The sequence below is a fragment of the Jaculus jaculus genome, chromosome 5, assembly GCF_020740685.1.
Source record: "Jaculus jaculus isolate mJacJac1 chromosome 5, mJacJac1.mat.Y.cur, whole genome shotgun sequence".
In the NCBI taxonomy this organism is placed as follows: Eukaryota; Metazoa; Chordata; class Mammalia; order Rodentia; family Dipodidae; genus Jaculus; species Jaculus jaculus.
In genome coordinates, this window is record NC_059106.1 from 44,665,878 (window position 1) to 44,689,175 (window position 23,298).

A 23,298-nucleotide genomic window follows, 5' to 3' on the forward strand; every position below is an offset into this window, starting at 1 on the left:
AGCAAAGTAGCCAGGTGTGGTGGCGCACACCTTTAATCCCAGCATTTATTAATTAATTAATTTATTTATTTATTTATATATTTATTTATTTGAGTGAGAGAATGGGTGTACCAGGGCCTCCAGCCATTTCAAATGAACTCCAGATGCATATGCCACCATATGCATCTGGCTTACACGGGTACTGGGGATTCAAGCCTGGGTCCTTAAGCTTCATAGGCAAACGCTTTAACCTCTAAGCCATCTCTCCAGCCTTTTAATTTAATTTTTAAAATAAAGGTTATAGTCTTACATAGTCTTATATCTCATTTTCCTGTCCCAATTTTCCTGAGAGCCCTCCTCAGTGGAGTTATTGGTATTCGCTGTGGGGTAACTAGGGCCTCAGTCTCGGTTGGAGTGGCACCACCGGGCTTTTCACATGTGTTCTGGGGAGTTGAATTTAGCAGTCACTGGCCCGAGAGGCCCAAATGCTTACGCAGCAGGTGCTCTTCACTTCTGAGCCATCTCCCCAGCCCAGCAGCTTCTATTTTTAATCATGCAACATGATCCAAGACTCCAGTTCATATGTTACCTGACCTTGGTTAAAATAACTGGACAGTCCTTTCCCTTTTGGGGTCTGGATAGTGCAGCAGAGGGTTTGGATCTTCCCTCTCAGAAGTAAAAAAAATGGGCTTTTCACATGGTTTTGTCAGTGCCAATGTCAGCTTGTGGTGATTTCGGGGGAACACCACGCACAGATACAAGACAAAAACTAAAGTGCCAAGGCCTTTCAGCCTGCCAGCTATGGGATCCTTCTTTTGCAAACCCAGGGGAGAGAGTCAGTGCTTTCAACAATTTTGTATCTCTTCCTCCGAGTCAGGAAGGGACATCCAACACATTTTACCAAATCTTTGGCCAAGATTTGGAGGCTTTTATAGTGCCAGCTGCCAGGTGAGAATGTCTTAGAACCCGGTCAGAGAGAGGATTAGGACTTCTGAGTCACACCCACGTGACCTTTCGTGCTTGGCCCAGCTGCCAAGGTCTCCCCCATCTTCTCTGATCCAGCTGCTGCCCTAATCTGCAGAGGATTACTTGTGGAATCGCAGCTGGGATGTCTCTGGACAAATATAGTTTGTAAGTGATGCTGTTTGCCGCCCCCCACAACCTTGTGCTCGAAATCCAACCAGGACCTCAGACTTTCTAGGCAAGCACTTGACAGTGTCTGAAATGACTCTTTGCACTTGTAGAGTGTGGTGTGTGTGTGTGATGCGTGGTATGTGTATGTGCGTGAATAGATGTATTCCCCTGCGTGCATGTGGACTCGCGTGTGTGTGAATACACCTCGGCCCCATGTACTTCTTATATTCTGTGTACTCTTTAATTCCTTTGCCAGTTGGCTTGGTCTTGTGTTCTTTCAATTGGAGGCACTGAGAACAGAATGAGGAGAGAGGTCAGTTCTTTGACTTTTTCCTTCTGGGGACTGTCTGTTTGTCTGTTTGTTTTCTGATGCTGCAGCCCCTCCTCCACAGCCCTAGCTCAATCTGTGCTCCTCTGAGACCTCCTAGCTTCAGAAATTCCCCTTCCCTCCCCTAGCCTTAGGGACGTGGTGCCACCCGTAGTTCCCAGGCTCTGAATCACCATCCCTTGCCTTTCTTTCCTCACCGAGTCTGGCCACACCTGGAAAACCAATGCTTTGATTAATCTCCAGTGTCTGTAACACACCATGCTCTATTTATTTGCTGCTGATTGCACCTGCTTGCTGCAGGTGTGTTTTTGTATGTGTGTATGTGTTTACATACGTGTATGGGGGAGGCACACCTTGGGTGTCTTTTTTTGCTCCAGTACCATCCATCATCATCATCATCATCATCATCATTATTATTATTATTATTATTTTGTTGTTTTTGTTTTTGTTTTTCAAGGTGGGGTCTCACACACTATAGTCCCCAGGCTGACCTGGAATTGACTATGTAGTCTCAGGGTGGCCTTGAACTCACAGTGATCCTCCTTCCTCTGCCTCCCGAGTGCTGGGATTAAGGGCATGCGCCACCACGCCTGGCTCACTATCCATCTTTTTTTAAAAAAATATTTTTATTTACTTATTTGTATGCAGAGAGAGACAGAGAGGAGAGAGAAAGAGAGCAAGAGAGGCAGAAAGAATGGGCACACCCGTGTTTCTAGCCACTGTAAACAAACTCCTGCTGCATGTGCCACTTTGTACATCTGGCTTTATGTGAGTACTCAGGAATTAAACCCAGTTTGTTAGGCTTTGCAGGTAAGTGCCTTAACTGCTAACCCATCTCTTTACCTCCCTTGTTATTTATTAATTTATTTTATTTAAATTTTATTTGATTTTTATTTTTGGAGGTAGAGTCTTCCTCTAGCCCAGGCTGACTTGGAATTCACTAAGTAGTCTCAGGGTGGCCTTGAACTCACAGCGATCCTATTACCACTGCCTCCCAAGTGCTGGGATTAAAGGCGTGCACCACCATGTCTGGCAAATTTTATGCTTATTTATTTATTTGAGATAAAGAGGCAGATAGAGAGAAGGGGCCTGTCAGGACCTCTAGCCTCTGCAAATGAACTCCAGAAGCAAGCACCACCATGTGCATCTGGCTTATGTGGGTTCTGGGTAATCAATCCTGAGTCCTTAGGCTTCACAGGCAAGTGGCTTAACTGCTGAGCCATGTCTCCAGCCCTTTATTCTGGTCTTTTTATTTTATTTATTTATTATTTTTTTGGTTTTATGAGGTAGGGTCTCACTTTAGCTCAGGCTGACCGGGAATTCTCTATGCAGTTTCAGGGTGGCCTCGAACTCACAGTGATCCTCCTACCTCTGCCTCCCGAGTGCTGGGATTGAAGGCGTGCACCACCTCGCCCGGCTATTCTGGTCTTTTTAGAGGCAAGATCTCACTCTAACCCAGACTGACCTGGAGCCCATTCTGTAGCCCCAGGCTGCTCTTGAAATCACAGCAATCCTCTGACCTAACCTCCTGAGTACTGAGATTAAAATTGAGACCCTATTTTCTAAAACAAAACAAAAAGACAAAAAGGCATATGCCACCATGCCCGACTCCAATATCTTTTTTTTTTTTCTTGATGTTTCGAGGTAGGGTCTCACCCTAACCCAGGCTGACCGGGAATTCACTATGGAGTCTCAGGGTGACCTCAAACTCTCGGCAATCCTCCTACCTCTGCCTCCTGAGTGCTGGGATTAAAGGCATGCGCCACCACGCCCCAGCTTCCAATATCTTTTTTAAAATTATTATTTATTTACTTGTAAGCAGAGACCTATAGACAGAGAGAAAGAGAGAGAGAGAGAATGGGTGCCAGGGCCTCCAGCCACTGCAAATGAACTCCAGACATGTGCTCCTGCTGTGCATCTGGCTTACGTGGGTCCTAGGGAGTCGAATCTGGGTCCTTTGGCTTTTTAGGCAAGCATCTTAACCACTAAGCCATCTCTCCAGCCCACAGCTCCAATATCTTATTTATATTAATATTTATTTATGTATGTGTGAGAGAGATAGAATGGGCATGCCAGAGCCTTCTGCCACTGTAAATAAACTTCAGACACATGTGCCACTTTGTGCAGCTGGCTTTATGTGGGTACTAGGGAATTGAACCTGGGTCATCAGGCTTTACAAGCAAGCACCTTTTATATCTCCAGTCTTCAACATCTTTTTTTGCTTTTGAGACAGGCTCTCACTTGAACAGACAGTCAAAATAACTATTTGGTCTAGGTTGCCCTTGAGAGCATGCTGCCTCAACCTCCTGACTGCTGGAATTGAAAGTGTATGCACAATGACTAGCTTTCAACATCTTATATTTTCCTCTGGTCCCCAAATAAACAAAACTCTCTATTTACTTATGTGGTTAATATCCTTGATGATGACAGTTGTGTAATTTTTTCCATGTGGATTTTTTTTTTTTTTTGGTTTTTCAAGGTAGGGTCTCACTCTAGCCCAGACTGACCTGGAATTCACTATATAGTCTCAGGGTGGCCTTGAACTCACAGTGATCCTCCAACCTCTGCCTCCCAAGTGCTGGGACTAAAGGTGTGCACCACCATTCCTGGCTTTCCATGTGGATCTTGTTCATCTTTTGTTTTTTTAATTTGTTTGTGTTTTTAAGGTAGGGTCTCACTCTAGCCCAGGCTGACCTGGAATTCACTGTGTAGGCTCAGGGTGGCCTTGAACTCACAGTGACCCTCCTACCTCTGCCTTCGAAGTGCTGGGATTAAAGAAGTGTGCCACTATACCTGGCCTGTTTTATTTTTTTAAAAATGTTTTATTTGGGCTGGAGAGATGGCTTAGCAGTTAAGCACTTGCCTGTGAAGCCTAAGTACCCCAGTTCAAGGCTCGATTCCCCAGGATCCACGTTAGTCAGATGCACAAGGGGATGCACGTGTCTGGAGTTTGGTTGCAGTGGCTGGAGGCCCTGGAGTCTCCATTCTCTCTCTTTCTCTCTGCCTCTTTCTCTGTCTGTCGCTCTCAAATAAATAAATAAGAATAAACAAAATAAAATTTAAAAATATTTTATTTATTTGTTGGTAGATGGGGGGCAAGGAGAGAGAGAATGGGGGCTGGAGAAATGGCTTAGTGGTTAAGTGCTTACCTGTGAAGCCTCAGGACCCTGATTCGAGGCTCAATTCCCCAGGACCCACACATCCACACATCTGGAGTTTGTTTGCAGTGGCTGGAGGCCCTGGCGCATCCACTCTCTCTCTCTCTGCCTCTTTATCTGTCTCTCTTAAGTAAACATAAACCAAAAAAAAAAATATATATATATATATTTTTTTTTAAAAAAGAAAGAAAGAGAATGGACATGCCAGGGCCTTCTGCCACTGCAAACAAACTTCAGATGCATGCATCACTTTGTGCATCTGGCTTTTTGTGAGTACTACAGAATCAACCCAGGGCCATTATACTTTGCAAGCAAATGCCCTAACCACTGGGCAAACTCTCCAACCCACCTTTTTTTTATTTTTGTTTTTTCAAGGTAGGGTTTCACTCTAGTCCAGGCTGACCTGAATTTACTATGTAGTCTCAAGGTAGCCTCAAACTTGCAGTGATCCTCCTACCTCTGCTTCCTCAGTGCAGGGATCAAAGGCCTGCACAACAATACTGGGCTCAAGTCTTTATTTTCTTCATCTTTTTTTTTTTTTTTTCAAGGTAGTGTCTTGCTCTAGCCTGGACTGACCTGGAACTCACTATATAGTTTGAGGCTGGCCTCTAACTCACAGCAATCCCCTATCTCTCCCTCCCAAGTGCTGGAATTAAAGGCATGCACCACCATGCCCAGTTCATTTCATTTCTTTTTAAAAAATATTTTATTTATTTATTTGAGAGAGGGAAAGTGGCAAAGTGTGTGTGTGAGAGAGAGAGAGTGAGAAAATGGGTGTGCCAGGGATTCCAGCCACTGCAAACGAACTTTAAATGCATATGCCACCTTGTGCATCTGGCTTCCGTGGGTCCTGGGAATTTGAACTGAGGTCCTTTGGCTTTGCAGAAAAGCACCTTAACTGCTAAGACATCTTTCCAGGCCCTGTCATTTCTTAATTTACTATAAAAGAAGTCAGTCAGCCTTTAGTTTTATCACCCAAATGCTGGGATTATAAGCGTGGCCCGCTGTCATGCCCAGCTCAGATACTACTTTATCTTATCCACAAACCCTTCTCCTCAGTGACTTCTGATTTCTTTTGGTGCGGGGGATTTCGAGGTAGGGCCTCACTCTAGCTCAGGCTGACCTGGAATTCAGTATGTAGTCTCAGGGTGGCCTTGAACTCACAGTGATCTCCTACCTCTGCCTCCCGAGTGCTGAGATTAAATGCATGCACCACCACACCTGGCTGTGACTTCTGATTTTTATTATTATTTATTTTATTTTTAAAGAGCAAGAGAGAGAGAGAGAGAGAATTGGTGTGCCAGGACCTCAGCCACTGCAATCGAACTCCAGATGTTTGTACCACCTAGTGCACATGTGCAACCTTGCCCTTGCCTCACTTTTGTGCATCTGGCTAATGTGGGATCTGGAAAGTCCAACATGAGTCCTTAGGCTTTGAAGGGAAGTGCCTTAACTGCTAAGCCATCTCTCCAGCCCTCTGATGATTTATTTTGGGGATTGGGGAATCTCATTCTCACCCAGGATGACCTGGAATTCCCTCTATAGTCCTAGGCTGGCCTGTTTTTTTCTTTGTCTTGACCTAGAACTTGCTCTTGCTCTGTAGATCCGACTGGCCTTGAATTTAGAGTAATCCTACTCCTTTAGGTTCCTGAGTGCTGGAATTATAGGCATGAACCATCACCATGTCTGACTTACCCTATCTATTTATTCTTTTTTTTTTTTTTTTTTTTTTTTAGACAAAGTGTGCTTCTGTAACAAGCCTGTCTTCTTCAAACTTCTGGCAATCCTCCAATCCTCCTGCCTTTGCCTTCCAAGTGCTGGTATTAGGCCTGTGTCAGCATATCTGTTTTTTTTTTTTTTTTTTTTTGAGACAGGGTTTCACTCTAGTCCGGGTTAACCTGGAATTCACTATGTAGTCTCAGAGTGGCCTCGAACTCATGGTGATCTGCCTACCTTTGCCTCCCGAGTGCTGGGATGAAAGTCATGCACCACCACTCCCGGCTAGCATATCCGATTTCCTGAGCTTTGTGTGTGTGTGTGTGTGTGTGTGTGTGTGTGTGTGTGTGTGTGTGTGTGTCCCATATGGAGGAAGTAAAACAATCTGTGGAGGTGTTTGTGTTCTTTGTCCATATGCTCTGAGACAGGGTTTCCTGCCACTGCAAGGCAATACCGGTCTAGCTGGCCCATGACCTTCAGCTTCTTTTGGCTTTGCCTCCTATTGTCTTGGCATATTGGTAACACCACCTTGCGCCCCCTTGCAGCCAACTGTTCATGGGTGCAGGGGAATTGAATTTGGGTCACCAAGCTTTGCAAGCAAATGCCTTTAACCAGCTTTAGCCACCTCCCCAACCCCTTAAAGCATTAAAAAAATATTTATTTATTTGATAGAAAGAGAGAGGCAGAGAGAGAATGGGTGCACCAGGGCCTCCAGCCACTGCAAATGAACCCTAGATGCATGCACCACCTTGTGCATCTGGCTTACGTGGGTCCTGGGGAATCAAACCTGGGTCCTTTGGCTTTACAGGTAAGTGCCTTAACTGCTAAACCATCACTCCATATCCATGGTATTTTTTAAAAGTACCTCTTTTTTTTTTTTTTTTTTTTTTTTTGGTTTTTCGAGGTAGGGTCTCACTCTAGGCCAAGCTGACCTGGAATTCACTAAGTAGTGTCAGGGTGGCCTCAAACTCACACAGCTATCCTGCTACGCCATTCAGTTTCTCAGTTTATAGATTTTGTACAAAAGAACTCCTTTAAAACCATTAATAAATTACTATAAAATTAAATTTACCATGGTCTGGCATGGGTATCCCTGAAAGGTAAGGAGAAGACATGAGAAAGTCTGTTATTGTGATGCACACAGCCATACCTTCACAACTAGTACGACTTCTAGAGATAAAGTTGATGTGCAAAAATCTAGAGTGTTACTTTTCTTTTTTTTCTTTCTTTTTTGGTTTTCCGAGGTAGGGTCTCACTGTAGCCCAGGCTGACCTGGAATTCACTATGGAGTAGTCTCAGGGTGGCCTCGAATTCTTGGCAATGCTCCTACCTCTGCCTCCCGAGTGCTGGGATTAAAGGCGTGCGCCACCATGCCCGGCCCAGATTCTTTTTAGATTGGGCTCCCTTGAGTGCTTAGGCCATAGTCCTATGCCAAGAACTCCAAGCTTGGATAACGTGCTGATGAATCAATGAACTAAAATTAACCCATTGCATTTTCACTTTTTCTTTCTTTTTTTTTTTTTTTTTGGTTTTTCGAGGTAGGGTCTCACTCTGGTCCAGGCTGACCTGGAATTCACTATGTATTCTCAGGGTGGCCTTGAACTCACAGAGATCCTCCTACCTCTGCCTCCCGAGTGCTGGGATTAAAGGCGTGCGCCACCACGCCCGGCTCACTTTTTTTTTAAAAATATTTATTATTCATTTATTTAAGAGAGCAATATAGAAATAGGCAGATAGAGAAAGAGAGAGAGGGCGAGAGAATGGGCATGCCAGGGCTTCCAACCACTGTAAATGAACTCCAGATGTGTACCCCCACATGCATCTGGCTTATGTAGGTCCTGGGTCCTTTAGCTATGCAGGCAAGTGCTTTAACTGCTAAGCCATCTCTCCAGCCTGCATTTTCAGTTTTGCCTTAGCATTTGGGAAGCTGAGAACTGAATTATATGTTCAGAGAGAGCGTATTTCCTTGACTATATTTTTCCCCCCTGAAGTACGGTTTCACTCTAACTCACTATGGGTGAATATGGAATTCACTCAGGGTGACCTTAAACTCGTGGCGATCCTCCTAACTCTGCTTCCTCAGTGCTGGCATTAAAGGTGTGTGCCACCATGCCCAGCTTCCTTGACTATTTTTTAAAATTATTAGTAGTATTTTTTATTAACAGCTCCCATAATTGTAAACAATATGTTATGGTAATGCTCTCCCTCCCCCCACTCACCCCTTTGAAACTCCATTCTCCATCATATCCCCTCCCCCTCTCAGTCAGGGTCTCTTTTATTTTGATGTCATGATCTTTTCCTCTTATTATGATGGTCTTGTGTAGGTAGTGTCAGGCCCTGTGAGGTCATGGATATCTAGGCCATTTTGTGTTTGGGGGAGCACGTTGTAAGGAGCCCTACCCTTCCTTTGGCTCTTACATTCTTTCTGCCACCTTTTCCGCAATGGACCCTGAGCCTTGGAAGGTGTGATAGAGATCTTGCACTGCTGAGCACTCCTGTTATTTCTTTCCAGCACCATGATGCCTTCTGAGTCATCCCAAGGTCACTGCCATCTGAAAAGAGATTATCTACCAAAAGTAAGAGTACGATTAATATAAGGGTATGAACATTAAGAGAAGTGCTTACTGGGCAATTTGGTGAGCACAGTATATACATTTAGCCAGACAGCAGCAGATGTTACACTCCTAGGGCTCATGACCTCCCCTGTTTTAAGTTTTCAGTATCAGGGGTGAATTCCCTCCCATGCAGTGGGCTTCCAGTCCAATTAGAGGGCAGTTGGTTTCCACCATGACAGATGTGCCACTATTGCACCCGTTGGCTCATTTGGCCTATATGGCCGAATATAAGACTTGCAGTGTCCACTGTTGAGTATCTTTTACTGGTGATTTCTCTCTCTCCCATTGAAATGTATGCATAAAGGTTTCTTCCAGCATTCTGTCAGCTGGTCTATGTGGAAGAGGTTATCAGCTCAGTTCCAGCAGGATTTCTCAGTGGCCTTTGCAGCCCAAATATGTGGAGTCTTCAGCAATAGGGTCTTGCTATCTATTCCTGGTGGGAAATCAAGGGCCTCAGCAATGGACTATAATATTTTGGGGTCATCAGGGACCCCCCTGGTCAACAACACACTGGAAGGGATCCCATCCCTGGCACTGAAAATTTTCTAGCAACAATCTATGGCTCCTGAGTGTTCCATTGTCCAAAAAAAGTAGGTTTCCATATGATTTATTTATATCCTCTTAGATTTTGATTAGCCCTCCCTCCACCTTTCCTTTACTTCGTCTCTTCCCCTGACCTCACTTGGCTTTTTCACCCCATTAATTTATTCTTCTACTTACATATAAACAATACCATCCTATTAAGTACCCCTCTCCCTTCCTTTCTCTTCCTTTTATAACTCTTTTCTAGCTTACTGACCTTTGCTGCTGAGTTTTCTTCCTACTCACACAGAAGTCCAGTCATCTGTTCCTAAGATCCACATATGTGAGAGAACATGCAACATTTGGCTTTCTGGGCCTGGGTTACCTCACTTAGTAAAATCCTTTCCAGATCCATCCATTTTCCTGAAAATTTCATAACTTCACATTTCTTTACTGCTGAGTAGAACTTCATTGTATAAATGTGCCACATCTTTATTATCCACTCATCAGTTGAGGGACATCTAGGCTGGTTCCATTTCCCAGCTATTATGAATTGAGCAGCAATAAATATGTACTTCTAAGGAAATGAGATGAGTCCTTAGGATATATGCCTAGGAGTGCTATAGCTGGGTCATATGGTAGATCAATTTTTAGCTGTCTTAGGAACCTCCACACTGATTTCCACAATGGCTGGACCAGATTGCATTCCCACCAACAGTGAGGAAGGGTTCTTCTTTTTCCACATCTTCACCAGCATTTATGGTCATTTGTTTTCATGGTGGTAGCCAATCTGACAGGAGTGAGATGGAATCTCAATGCAGTTTTAATTTGCATTTCTCTGATGATTAGGGATGTAGAACATTTTTTAAGATGCTTATACACCATCTGTGTTTCTTCTTTTGAGAACTCTCTATTTAGTTCCATATCCCATTTTTTGTTTATTTTTATTTATTTATTTTAGAGCAATAGACAGAGAGAAAGAGGCAGATATAGAGAGGAGAGGGCCTCTAGCCACTGCAAACTAGCTCCAGACACGTGCGCCCCCTTGTGCATCCGGCTAACATGGGTCCTGGGAAACAAGCCTCGAACCAGGGTCCTTAGGCTTCACAGGCAAGCACTTAACCACTAAGCCATTTCTCCAGCCCCCATAGCCCATTTTTTAAGTGGGATTTTGATTTATTATTATTTTTTTGAGTTCTTTGTATATTGTAGATATTAATCCTCTATCAGATGTATAGCTGGCAAAGATTTTTTCCCATTCTGTAGGTTGCCTCTTTGCTTTATTCACAGTGTCCTTTGCCATACAAATTACTTGTAATTTCATGAGGTCCCAGCAGTTAATCTGTGGTTTTATTGCCTGAGCAATTGGGGTTATACTGAGGATGTCTTTGCCAAGACCAATATGTTGAAGGGTTTCCCCTGGTTTTTCCTCTATCAGTTTCAGAGTTTCAGGTCTGATGTTAAGGTCTTTAATCCATTTGGACTTAATTCTTATGTATGGAGAGAGAGAAAAATCTATTTTTATACGTCTACAGATACATATCCAGTTTTCCCAGCTCCATTTGCTGAAAAGGCTGTTTTTTCTCCAATGAGTATTTTTGGCATTTAAAAAATATTTTATTTTTATTTATTTGATGAGAGAGAGGGAGAGAAGGAGAGAGAATGAGCGTACCAAGTCCTCTAGCTACTGCAAAGGAACTTCAGACACATGTGCCCCCTTGTGCATCTGGCTAATGTGGGTCCTTAACTGCTAAGCCATTCCTCCAGCCCATTTTTGGCATTTTTATCAAATATCAGGTGGCTTTAGCTCCCCGGACTTACATCTGGGTTCTCTATTCTGTTTCATTGATCTACATGTCTGCTTTTGTGCCAGTACCATGCTGTTTTTGTTACTAAAGCTCTGTAGTATAGGTTAAAATCAGGTATGGTGATACCACCAGCCTTATTTTTGTTGCTCAGTATTGTTTTAGATATTCAAGATTTTTTTTGTGTGTGTGATTCCAAATGAATTTTTGGATTGTTTTTTCTATTTCTGCAAAGAATGCCATTGGAATTTTGATGGGGATTGCATTAAATGTGTAGATTGCTTATGGTAAGATTGCCATTTTCAGCTGGGTGTGGTGGTACACACCTTTAATCCCAGCACTTGGGAGGCAGGGATAGGAGGATTGCCGTGAGCTCAAGGCCACCCTGAGATGACATAGTGAATTCCAGGTCAGTCTGACCTCAAGGGATATTTTTCCATGTCCTAGTGTCTTTTGCAATTTCTCGCCCGAGTGTTTCAAAGTTTTCATTGTAGAGATCCTCCACTTCCTTGGTTAGGCTTATTCCAAGGTACTTTATTTTCTTTGATGCAATTGTGAATAGGAGTGATTCTCTGATTTCATCCTCTGTGTGTTTGGGTAGCATATAGGAAGGCTATTGATTTCTGTGGATTTATTTTGTATCCTGCTACATGGCTATTGGTGTTTATCAGCTCTAACAGTTTGCTGGTAGAGTCTTTAGGGACTTTTATGTGTAGAATCATGTCTGCAAATAATAACTTGATCTCTTCCTTTCCAATTTGTATCCCTTTTTTGTGCGTCACTTGTCTTCTTATTGTTTTGGTTAAGACTTCCAGTACTATATTAAATAAAAGTGGGGACAGTGGACACCCTTGTCTTGTTCCTGATTTTAGTGGAAAAGTTTCCAGTTTTTCCCCACTTAGTAATATGTTGACTGTAGGCTTGTCATAACTAGCCTTTATTGTATTATCCACTCATCAGTTGAAGGAAATCTAGGCTGGTTCCATTTCCCAGCTATTGTGAATTGAGCAGCAATAAACATGGTTGAGGACGTATCTTTAAGGCAATGAGATGAGTCCTTAGGATATATATCTAGGAGTTCTATAGCTGGGTCATATGGTAGATCAATTTTTAGCTGTCTTAGGAACCTCCACACTGATTTCCACAATGGCTGGACCAGATTGCATTCCCAGCAATAGTGTAGAAGTGTTCCTCTTTTTCCACATCCTCGCCAGCATTTATGGTCATTTGTTTTCATGATGGTAGCCAATCTGATAGGACTGAGATGGAATCTCAATGTAGTTTTAATCTGCATTTCCCTGATGGCTAGGGATGTAGAACATATTTTTTAGATGCATATATGCCATTTGTATTTCTTCTTTTGAGAACTCTCTATTTAGTTCCATAGCCCATTTTTTAATTGGCTTGTTTGATTTCTTATTAACTTTTTGAGTTCTTTGTATATCCTAGATATTAATCCTCTATCAGTTGTATAGCTGGCAAAGATTTTTTGCCATTCTGTAGATTGCCTCTTTGCTTTATTCACAGTGTCCTTTGCCATACAAATTCTTTGTAATTTCATGAAGTCCCAGTGGTTAATCTGAGATTTTTATTGCCTGAGCAATTGGGGTTATATTGAGCACGTCTTTGCTAAAACCAGTATATTGAAGGGTTTCCCCTACTTTTTCCTCTAGCAGTTTCAGAGTTTCAGGTCTGATGTCAAGGTCTTTAATCCATCTGGACTTAATTCTTATGTATGTAGAGAGAGAAGAATCTATTTTCATCTTTCTATAGGCAAATATCCAGTTTTCCCAGCTCCATTTGCTGAAGAGGGGTCTTTTCTCCAATGAGTATTTTTGGCATTTTTGTTGAATATCAGATGGGTATAGCTACCTGGACTTATACCTGGGTCCTCTATTCTGTTCCATTGATCTACATGTCTGCTTTTGTGCCAGTACCATGCTGTTTTTGTTACTATGGCTCTGCAGTATAGGTTAAAATCAGGTATGGTGATACCACCAGCCTTATTTTTGTTGCTCAGTATTATTTTGGATATTTGAAGTTTTTTTGTGATTCCAAATGAATTTTTGGATTGTTTTTTCTATTTCTGTAAAGAATGCCATTGGAATTTTGATGGAGATTGCATTAAATGTGCAGATTGCTTTTGGTAAGATTGTCATTTTCACAATATTGCTTCTTCCGATACAGGAACAAAGGATGTTTTGCCATTTCCTAGTGTCTTCTGCAACTTCTTGCTTGAGTGTTTTAAAGTTTTCATTGTAGAGATCCTTTATTTCCTTGGTTAGGTTTATTCCAAGGTACTTTATTTTTTTTTAATGCAATTGTGAATGGGAGTGATTCTCTGATTTCATCCTCTGTGTGTTTGTTGTTAGCATATAGGAATGCTACTGATTTCTGTGTATATAATTTGCATCCTACTCCATGGCTGTAGGTGTTTATCAGCTCTAACAGTTTGCTGGAGTGTTTAGGGTTCTTTACATATAGAATCATGTCATCTGCAAATAATGATAACTTGATCTCTTCCTTTCCAATTTGTATCCTTTTTATGTGCATCTCTTGCCTTATTGCTATGGTTAAGACTTCCAGTACTATATTAAATAAAAGTGGGGACAGTGGACGCCCTTGTCTTGTTCCTGACTTTAGTGGAAAAACTTCCAGTTTTTCCCCATTTAGTAATATGTTGGCTGTAGGCTTGTCATAAATAGCCTTTATTATATTGAAATATGTTAATTCTATTCCCAGTGTCTGTAGGACTTTTATCATGAAGGGATGTTGGACTTTGTCAGATGCTTTCTCTGCACCAAATGAGATGATCATGTGATTTTTGTCCTTCAGTCCATTTACATAATGTATTGTATTTATCGATTTGCTGCATCTCTGGGATAAAGCCTACTTGGTTGGGGTGAATGATCTTTCTGAAATATTCTTGTATTGTGTTTGCCAATATTTTTTTGAGAAATTTTGCATCTATGTTCATGAGGGAGATTGGTTTGTAATTTTCTTTTTTTGTTCTATCTTTGCCTGGTTTTGCTGTCAGAGTGATGCTTGCTTTGTAGAAAGAGTTTGGTAGGATTCCTTCTTTTTCTATTTTATGGAAACGTTTAAGAAGCAATGGTATTAGTTCTTTTCTAAAGGTCTGGTAAAATTTACCAGTGAATCCATCTGGGCCTAGACTTTTTTAGTTGGGAGATTTTTTTTTTTAATTTTTATTAACATTTTTCATGATTATAAAATATATCCCATGGTAATTCCCTCCCTCCCCACCCCCACACTTTCCCGTTTGAAATTCCATTCTCCATCATATTACCTCCCCATTACAATCATTGTAATTACATATATACAATATCAACCTATTATGTATCCTCCTAGTTGGGAGATTTTTGATAACTGCTCGAATCTCCATATTTGTTAAAGGTCTATTTAAGTTATTAATCTCATCTTGATTTAATTTAGGTAGGTCATATAAATCAAGTAAATCATTCATTTCTTTTAGATTCTCACACTTTGTGGAGTATATGCTTTCATAGTATGTCCCTATGATATCTTGAATTTCTCTGGTATCTGTTGTGATGCTACCTTTTTCATCTCTAATTTTATTAATTTGTGTCTCTTCTCTCTTTCTTTTGGTCAGATTTGCTAAGGGTTTATCAATCTTATGCTTTCAAAGAACAACTCTTTCATTGTTTGGATTTTTTTTTGTTTCTATTTCATTAATTTCTGCCCTAATCTTTATTATTTCTTCCCATCTTCTGATTTTCAATTTGCCTTGTTCTTCTTTTTCCAAGGCTTTAAGGTGAAGCATTAGGTTGTTTATTTGAGACCTTTCTAATTTCTTAATATGGCACTTAAAACTATAAATTTCCCTTGTAGGACTGCCTTCATTGTGTCCCAAAGGTTTTGATATATTGTGTTCTCATTATCATTTGACTCTATGAATTTTTTGATTTCCTTCTTGATTTCTTTGTTGACCTATTCATTATTTAGTAGTGTATTTTTTAGAATATATATTCTGTAGCATTTGGATGAAATGTCCTGTATATATCTGTTAGGTCCATTTCTTCTATGACCTCATTTAATTCAGATGCCTTTCTGTTTATTTTTGGCCAGGATGACCTGTCAATTGATGAGAGTGGGGTGTTGAATTCACCACTACAACTGTGTTTGGTGTGACCTTAGTTCTAATAGCGTTTGTATGATGAAGTTGGGAGATCCCATGTTTGGTGAATATATGTTTAGAATTATAATGTCCCCCTGTTGGAGTGTGCCTTTAATAAATATAAAATGGCCTTCCTTATCTTTTCCAACTAATGTTGGACTGAAGTCTACCTTGTCAGATATTAGGATAGCAACCCCTGCTTGTGTCTCAAGCTGAGCCTTGTAGCTGTGGCCCTATGGACTGGTGCTGCTGCTGCTGGAGGTGCTTGGGACTGCCAATGTGGGCTCTAGATCCTCTGAATCTCTCCTACTTCTCTGCTGTCATTGGTAATTTCTTATACCTCACTTTTTAGTAGAAGAGTATATTTTGCTGGTTTTTTTTTTCTGGGGGGGGGCTTTTTCTCCTGTAGGCTGCTTTGGTTTGGTTCCTATGCTGCCATCTTAACCGAAAGGCTAAAACAATTTTATTCTTTTTATTTATTTATTTCCAAGGTAGGGTCTCACTCTGGCCCAGGCTGATCTGTAATTCACTATGTAGTCTCAAGGTGGCCTTGAACTCATGGCCATCCTCCTACCTCTGCCTCTCGAGGGCTGGGAATAAAGGCACACTCCACCATAACCACCTTATTCCTTGTTTTTTAAAAAATACACTTATTTATTTGAGAGAGGAAGAGAGAGAGGGGGAGAATATGGGTGTGTCAGGGCCTCCAGTCATTGCAAATGAACTCTAGATGCACGCACCCTCTTGTTCATCTAGCTTACATGGTTCCTGAAGAATTGAACTGGGATCCTTTGACTTTGCAGGCAAATGCTTTAACCGTTAAGCCATCTTCTTACCCTTATTGTTTGTTTACTTCAGTGTATGTTAAATCCTTTTTTATTTATTTTATTTTTTTGAGGTAGGGTCTTGCTCTAGCCCAGGCTGACCTGGAATTCACTGGTAGTCTTATTGTGGCCTTGAACTCAAGGTGATCCTCCTACCTCTGCCTCCTGAGTGCTGGGATTAAAGGCATGCACCACCATGCCTGGCATGTTAAATCCTTTTGTGGAGAACTGTAGTATAAATTTTAATAAAGGATGAGCCATTGAATAAATTTTGGCTGTTTGGAGAGCCTGAGGACTTTAGTGGTATGATGATTTTGTATTATAATTATCATAGAAAATTAATTTTTATATTTTAGCTGGTTATGGTGGCACACACCTTTAATCTCAGTAGTTGGGAGGCTGAGATAGATTTCTGTGACTACACAGACACCCTGATACTTACAAGTGAATTCCAGTTCAGCCTGGGCTAGAGCAAGACCCTACCTTGAAAAACTAAAAAAATTTTTTTTAAATTATATTTTATAAGATTTTTTTTTTTTTAAATTTGAGAACGACAGACACAGAGAGAAAGACAGATAGAGGGAGAGAGAGAGAATGGGCGCGCCAGGGCTTCCAGCCTCTGCAAACGAACTCCAGACGCGTGCGCCCCCTTGTCCATCTGGCTAACGTGGGACCTGGGGAACCGAGCCTCCAACCGGAGTCCTTAGGCTTCACAGGCAAGCGCTTAACCGCTAGGCCATCTCTCCAGCCCTAAATTATATTTTAGCATGTGGGCCTTTTGTACACAGTAATATTGAAATCAGTTGGAAAACATCCGACTTTACTCTCAATTTCTTCTTGCAAATATAAAAACACTTTCCATCCTTAAAAAGTAGTGTTATTGGAAATGTTATCATTTTGATATTTTCTTCAGTAATGAATTGAACTGCCCATGAACACTTGTTAAATATTTCTTTGGAGCTGAATCCTAAATGTGATTTTTTTTTTTTTTCTTTAAATCTTCTCCAGACCTCCTGTGTTCTCGGAGTTTCTGAATTCTAGCAAGCCCCTTCAAGGACACCATTCACAAGCCCACTGGGTCCATTCACTGAGAAGAATACAAAGCGTTTTGTTCCTTTCCTCACACTTGCATGTGTTTTCCCAAGGAGCCGAGCTGAATGCCCACTAAGTTAAGTCATGCTTTTCCATTACTCATTCCGCCTTTTCTCCCAAGGTGGCGTGTGGGAGGTGTTGCGTTCGGGTTCGACAAGAATAGGCCAGAAAGCTTTCTGCGGGATACACTCATCCCTCTGCGTGGTTCGGTTCCCTCCGCGCCCCGTTCGGTGGGTCCACGATGGGTATGTTTTCCATACGGACAATGACTCCACCCTCGGCCGTTCCCACATTCATCCCAGTTCTCTGCTGGCATATGGACTGTCCAGTCCTACCCGGCCACTCAGTCAACCTTTTGTCGGCTTACGAGGAGGGTTATCCAGCTACAGGGGCGTGGCTAATACCCACGAATGCCCTTTGGGGGTTAGCAGGGAGGGAACTCTGGGCGCAGGCTTCGCCCACCCGGCACACCCGCACCTGCTCCGGGACCGCCAGGAGGCGCTCGGGTGTCTCCGCAGCAACTGGCACATCCTCCGCCCCCTTCCAAGGCTCGCACGACGATTGGTTGGCCTCCTCATAATCTTCGCTCTGATTGGTTCCTTTTCGCGTCCGTCTCCGTTGCTGGGCGGGCAGAAGTGACGCGCAGCGCTCCAGCTCGGGGCGGTGTCCCGCGCTGGTGGCTTCGGGCGGAGTTTCGCGAGCGGCGAGACTGTGCAGTCAGACGGCAGCGGTCCTTGGGAAGCGACCGCTCTCGTCTCATCCGCTTGTCTCATTCTCTGCAGCCTCCGCCGCGCCCCGGCCTCCCCGCACGCGTTCGCCTTCCGCCCGCAGCCGACGCCCTCGATGCAAAGCCGGGCAGCTGCGTGATGGGGCCGCGGACCGGCGCCCTGCGGCTCGCGGCGGCCGCTGCTCCCGCTGAGGTGCGTCGGTGCTCGGCCTCCTGCGCCCCCGCGCGTCGCGGCGTCTGCTGACCCGTCCCTCTCCCGTCCGTCGGTCCGCAGCGCGGCGGAGGTAAGGCGGCTGAGGTGATGGGCGGCGGTTGACGTCGGGGTCGCGGAGCCCGCGAAAGGGCCGCTCTCGAGGCGGGGTGGGGTTTGGGGCGGAGGGGGGAGGGAGACGCCGGGCCGGGGGTCTGAGCGGGCATCGCCCTCGGGGCGGGGGAGGGGCCGTCCCTGGCGGGCCGCGAGCCCCGGGCTTGGGTCCAGCGGCCTGCTGGTCCCCTCCTCCTCCCCCGCAGTGCCTTGCCCCGGCCCTGCGTCTCCCCCCGAGTGCCAAGGCCCAGCGCTGCCCGCGGGCCAGCAGACCCGCCTCCGTCCAGCCGAGCCCTGGGCTCTCTGCGCACATTTGTAGCTCTGGGGCACACGACGCTGCTTGCCTTGAAACCCACCCGCTGCCTTTCTTACCGCCCCCCCCCCCATTGTGGTTGGCTTCAGGGGTTTACCAGGAGTGTGGCTCTGCCGCTCTGCTAGTGGAAGGAAGGAAAACAGGGCATAGCATGGCACCGAGGGCGCAAGAACTGGAAAGGGGAAGCGATGGAAAGGGACGGGGCTTGTTGGATGCTGGCCAGCGGTAAGGAAGGCTGTTGTGGTCTCGACGTTCAACCGACCAGGATTACTCTGGCAGCCATATTGGGAAGATGATCTGACAAATCCTTTAGGAGCCAAGTCCTGTTGCTGGAAGGCACCGAGTGACAGCCCTGGCAGCTTTCAGGGTGACTGGCCGCACCAGAAGCCAAGTTGTGGGGGTTGGGAAGCCGTTGGGGCAAGCTAGTCATTGTTCATGCAACGCAGCAACACGTTCGCGGCTATGAAACCAGATTTGAGCTAAAAAAAAAAATCACTTTTATTCTCTTTGGCAAATTGCTAAATGAGATTTCAGAGCAAACTGCTTTCTAGATTCCTTTCTTGTTGGTATGAGAGTCTGCTTCTATACTCATTGATGTCGACGACCAGTACTGTGGCCCTAGAAGGCCTGTTGATGCCTTTCCTGTGATAAAGCCACTTTACCATTGTAGAGGTTCTATTACATTGGGTGAATAGCTTTGCATAGTAGCTCAATATGCAGAGATTAAGTAAACTGGAATATTCTGATAGTGGGGAAGGCCCGCCAGTGGTATTACTGAGGGTGCAGGGTGTCATCTTTGTGGAATCTGGAGGTAGCCTAAATTAGACTGTGAACAGATCCCTTGCTTATCTATCTCTCACTGCTCCAGGCAGCTGTTCTACCAATACTGAACATGATGTTTTGTGTCCTGATGTGTCTATCTGAACCCAGTGAAAGTGCTGATTGGGTTTGAATAATTGTTAAAAAGTGGTATCATGGTGGGTATTTTATTTAGAGGCTGGCATTTTGTTTGCTTGGCTCAGTCATAAAAGAATTGTAGCGTGTGCTGTCATCTAAGAAGTGTTGGTGTCTTTTAATTCTTTTGGTATTGATTATGGAGTTGTTAATGTTCTGTTTGTGGATAGATACATCATGAGGATTGTGCATATGTGTGCTTTGCAAAGCAGATGTGGGTGAGCCTGTGAATATGTTTCCCCACACCCTAACATACACAGCCCCTGGATAGATGACACGTTTCTTGCCTTGGCGTGCTCTTTGCTTTTATTTAAATTCATTTCTTTTCTTTTTTTTCCGAGGTAGGGTCTCACTCTAGCCCAGGCTGATCTGGAATTCACTATGTAGTTTCAGGGTACCCTTAAACTCACGGTGATTCTCTTACCTCTGCCTCCCTAGTGCTCGGGTTAAAGGCATGTGCCACCACACCTGCTTTTAAATTTCATTTCTTGTTTTTTTTGGGGGGGTTGGGTGGGAGAGTCCCAGCCCAGGTGTTGGATATGTTAGGCAAGCTGTCTACCACTGAGTTACACTTCCAATCCCCAAAGTCCATTTTTCTATCTTCTTAAAGTGAAGTACTAAAAAAGAAAATTCCAATAGCTTTTTCCAAGAAAAGTCTTAACACACTTTGTTTTTGGTTGTATTATTGAACAATCTCTTTAAACTGGTCACATAAAAATGGCTTTAAAAGATAGTGTTTTTTGTAAGATTTTTTTTTTTTGCATTCCTTAATATGAGAGAAATTCAGGATGTTTGTTTTATAAGTATTTCTAAGTTTTTATTTTATTTTTATTTTTTGTTTTTTTCGAGGTAGGGTTTCACTCTAGCCCATACTGACTTGTAATTCACTATGTAGTCTCAGAGTGTCCTCAAACTCATGGCAGTCGTCCTACCTCTGTTTCCCAAGTGCTGGGATTAAAGGCATGCACCACCACGCCCAGCTAAATTTTTAATTTTTGAGGTGCCTTATTTATATAAATATCTGATTAAATGTAATTTTAGCATCTGATAAAATCAGACCTGATTGTGAATCTGCTGTGGAAAGAAGGTTTTACAGATCTGTATGTAGCTCTGCTCTAATAAATGTTTTTCTAGAGTTTATCCTGTTAAGCATAGGACACACTGTTTGACCTTTTCAGTACTAGTTATGAATGCAGTTTTCCTTTTTTTCTTTTCCTCTTTTCCATTTTGAATTTGTGTAGGGAATAAATTATTGCCCAAGAAAAGTCTGCCAACAGTTTCCAAGACCAAGGCTTTGTAGCTCATTTTTCTGCTATAGCCTTGTCCTGGGTACAAAGTGAAGGACAACAATGGGCCCTCACTGATTGTGCTGGGTTTTCTCCGAAGTAAGTGTTTCCCTTGTAAGCTGACGTGATATAATTTCACAAGTCCCTGAAGTTAAAGTTGTATCATGCCTGCTTTACTTTGTGTAGTTCTCTTTGAAAGAGGGCCTTGTTTGAAAAGATGCTGATGAGTTACTAGGTTGTATAAGAGAGTGAATAAATATGTATACATCTTGAACTGTTTTTTTTTGGGGGGGAAAGGGGATAGATAGAAGAAATTAAATGGAGGTGACTGTGACAGGAAACTTGCACAAAATATCTCAGACCTCAGTGAGTTGGGCTTTTTGGTTTGTTAGCTGTCTTTTACATATTGTGACTTAGTTTGTTATCTTCAAGGAACTCAGGTTTTACCATTTGTACAAATACGGCGAGGTTAACTTAACTCCAATTCCTTTTATTTAGTACAACTTAGTATGCGGATGCCTGTGTCTGGAAGTTTCTGTGATTATTCTTCTTTCTAATGCTATGTAGTACTTATCATTTGCTACTCAGTTGATACTGTTACCATTGCTTGGTGATTATGTATGGTTTTCGTGTTACAAAACTGTAAATGTTTGATGGATTTAAAAATGACTTAATATCACATTAAAAAAAAAACTTCACTATCACATTATTTACACCACAGTTTGTCATTCAGTTACACAGCCTTCTGTCATCACTTTCCTTGGCACTTTGGATTCTTAGGGTAGTTTTCTCTTCAATCTAAAGTAGTACTATTGTTTTTGCAGAGCTAGGGATTGAGCCCTGGGCCTTGCATATGCGAGGAGGCAATTGTTATACCACAGAGGGGCAGCTACAGTCAAGCTATTTCTTTTTTTTTTTTTTTCTTTTATGAAGCATGGTCTTGGTCTAGCCTAGGCTGACCTGGAATTCATTATGTAGTCTCAGCATGACCTCAGACTCACAGTGATCCTCCTTCCTCTGCTTCCTGAGTGCTGGGATTAAGCAGAGTGTGCCAACAGGCCCAACCAGGTTCTTTTCTGAACACTGTACATTTATTAATTAATTTAATCCATAGACAAACATGTGAAATAGGTAGTGATATTGTCCCTTCTTTTCAGATGAAGAAACTGAAACAGTGATTTCTGTCAGGTCACTAGAACTAGCTAGTAACCACTGGGCTGAACTTCCTTAGTAACCACCTTTCCCTTAAAATCCTTCACTTCTGTTTCAGCAGCCGTTGGCCTGGTTCCTTTCTAGTAAGTCAGTATTGTGATCCCATTTTCTAATATGCCATCACTTTCAGATCTCAAATTAAAAAAAAATTATTTATTTGAGAGAGAGAAAGGGGTGGGGTGGGGAGAGAATGGGTGTGACAGGGCCCCTAGCCACTGTAAATGAATTCCAGATGCATGTGTCACCTTATGCATCTGGCTTACGTGGGGCCTGGAGAGTCGAACCAGGATCCTTTGGCTTTGCAGACATACACCTTAACCGCTAAGCCATCTCTCCAGCCCCTCAGATCTCAATTTACCTTCTGATCTGGACTCTGATAATTTAGAGCAATCACTTTTCATAGTGTCTCCTGTGTTCCTCCACTTTGAGTATCCCAGGCCTTCAGTCTCTTTTACCCTCCTTCCTTTGCTGCCTTTGGTGCCTTCTGGGGCATGCTGTGCTGCTCTGTTCTTATGAGCACTTGCATTTGTTCTATCCCTACTGAGCAGATGCCAGCCTGTAGCATTCCTGCCATCCACACCCTTTTCTTACTGTTTGGCAGAGAAGCCTACCATGGGGCTGGGGATTAGTGCCACCATCAGTGTGGAGTGTGAGGTCTTCTCTGTACTGTTTTTGGTGTCTGCTGAAGCAGATCTTCTCTACTCCCTCTCAGCATGTCCACAGGGGCTGTGGCCTCCCACATGGGGGTGCTTTTCTGCTTGGCAGAAAAGGTATTCTACCACCTCACAGTCTGAAAAAAATGTGTGAATTCCTTGAGCCTCCCTCTTCCTCTCCTTATAATTTTTCTGCCCTCCTTTTTCCTCCAATTTGAGAAAGGTTACTCAGTCCCTGACTTCAGCTAATCCTTTGGCCAGTGTTCTGTAGATCACTAGCTTCTAATCTTTAGGGGCTTACTGCATTGGCTGCTCATCTTTGCCCTTCATTGACTTTTTCCACTGTTCATACCAGGCACAGTTTCACCTTAGGACACTTGTTCTGACTCTCTTGCCTGGAATACTCTTCCTCTGAAATCTGCTTGGCTAATTCCTTCACCACTGTCAGGTCTTTGCTTAAATCTTCCACCTCAACAGCCTACCTTGAGCTCATCTACACACCTGCATAGCACTCATTCCA

General features: G+C 43.1%; 1 protein-coding gene across 1 annotated transcript in view; it reads left to right on the forward strand.

Annotated features, from left to right (window-relative positions):
• The first annotated feature begins 18,234 nt into the window (after positions 1-18,234).
• The window catches only part of Kif1b (kinesin family member 1B), a 191,339-nt gene continuing 186,275 nt past the window's right edge, over positions 18,235-23,298 (forward strand). Inside the window, exon 1 of the mRNA XM_045150524.1 lies at positions 18,235-18,340. The gene's annotated coding sequence lies outside the window, so the exon portion shown is untranslated. The remainder of the gene's footprint in view (positions 18,341-23,298) is intronic.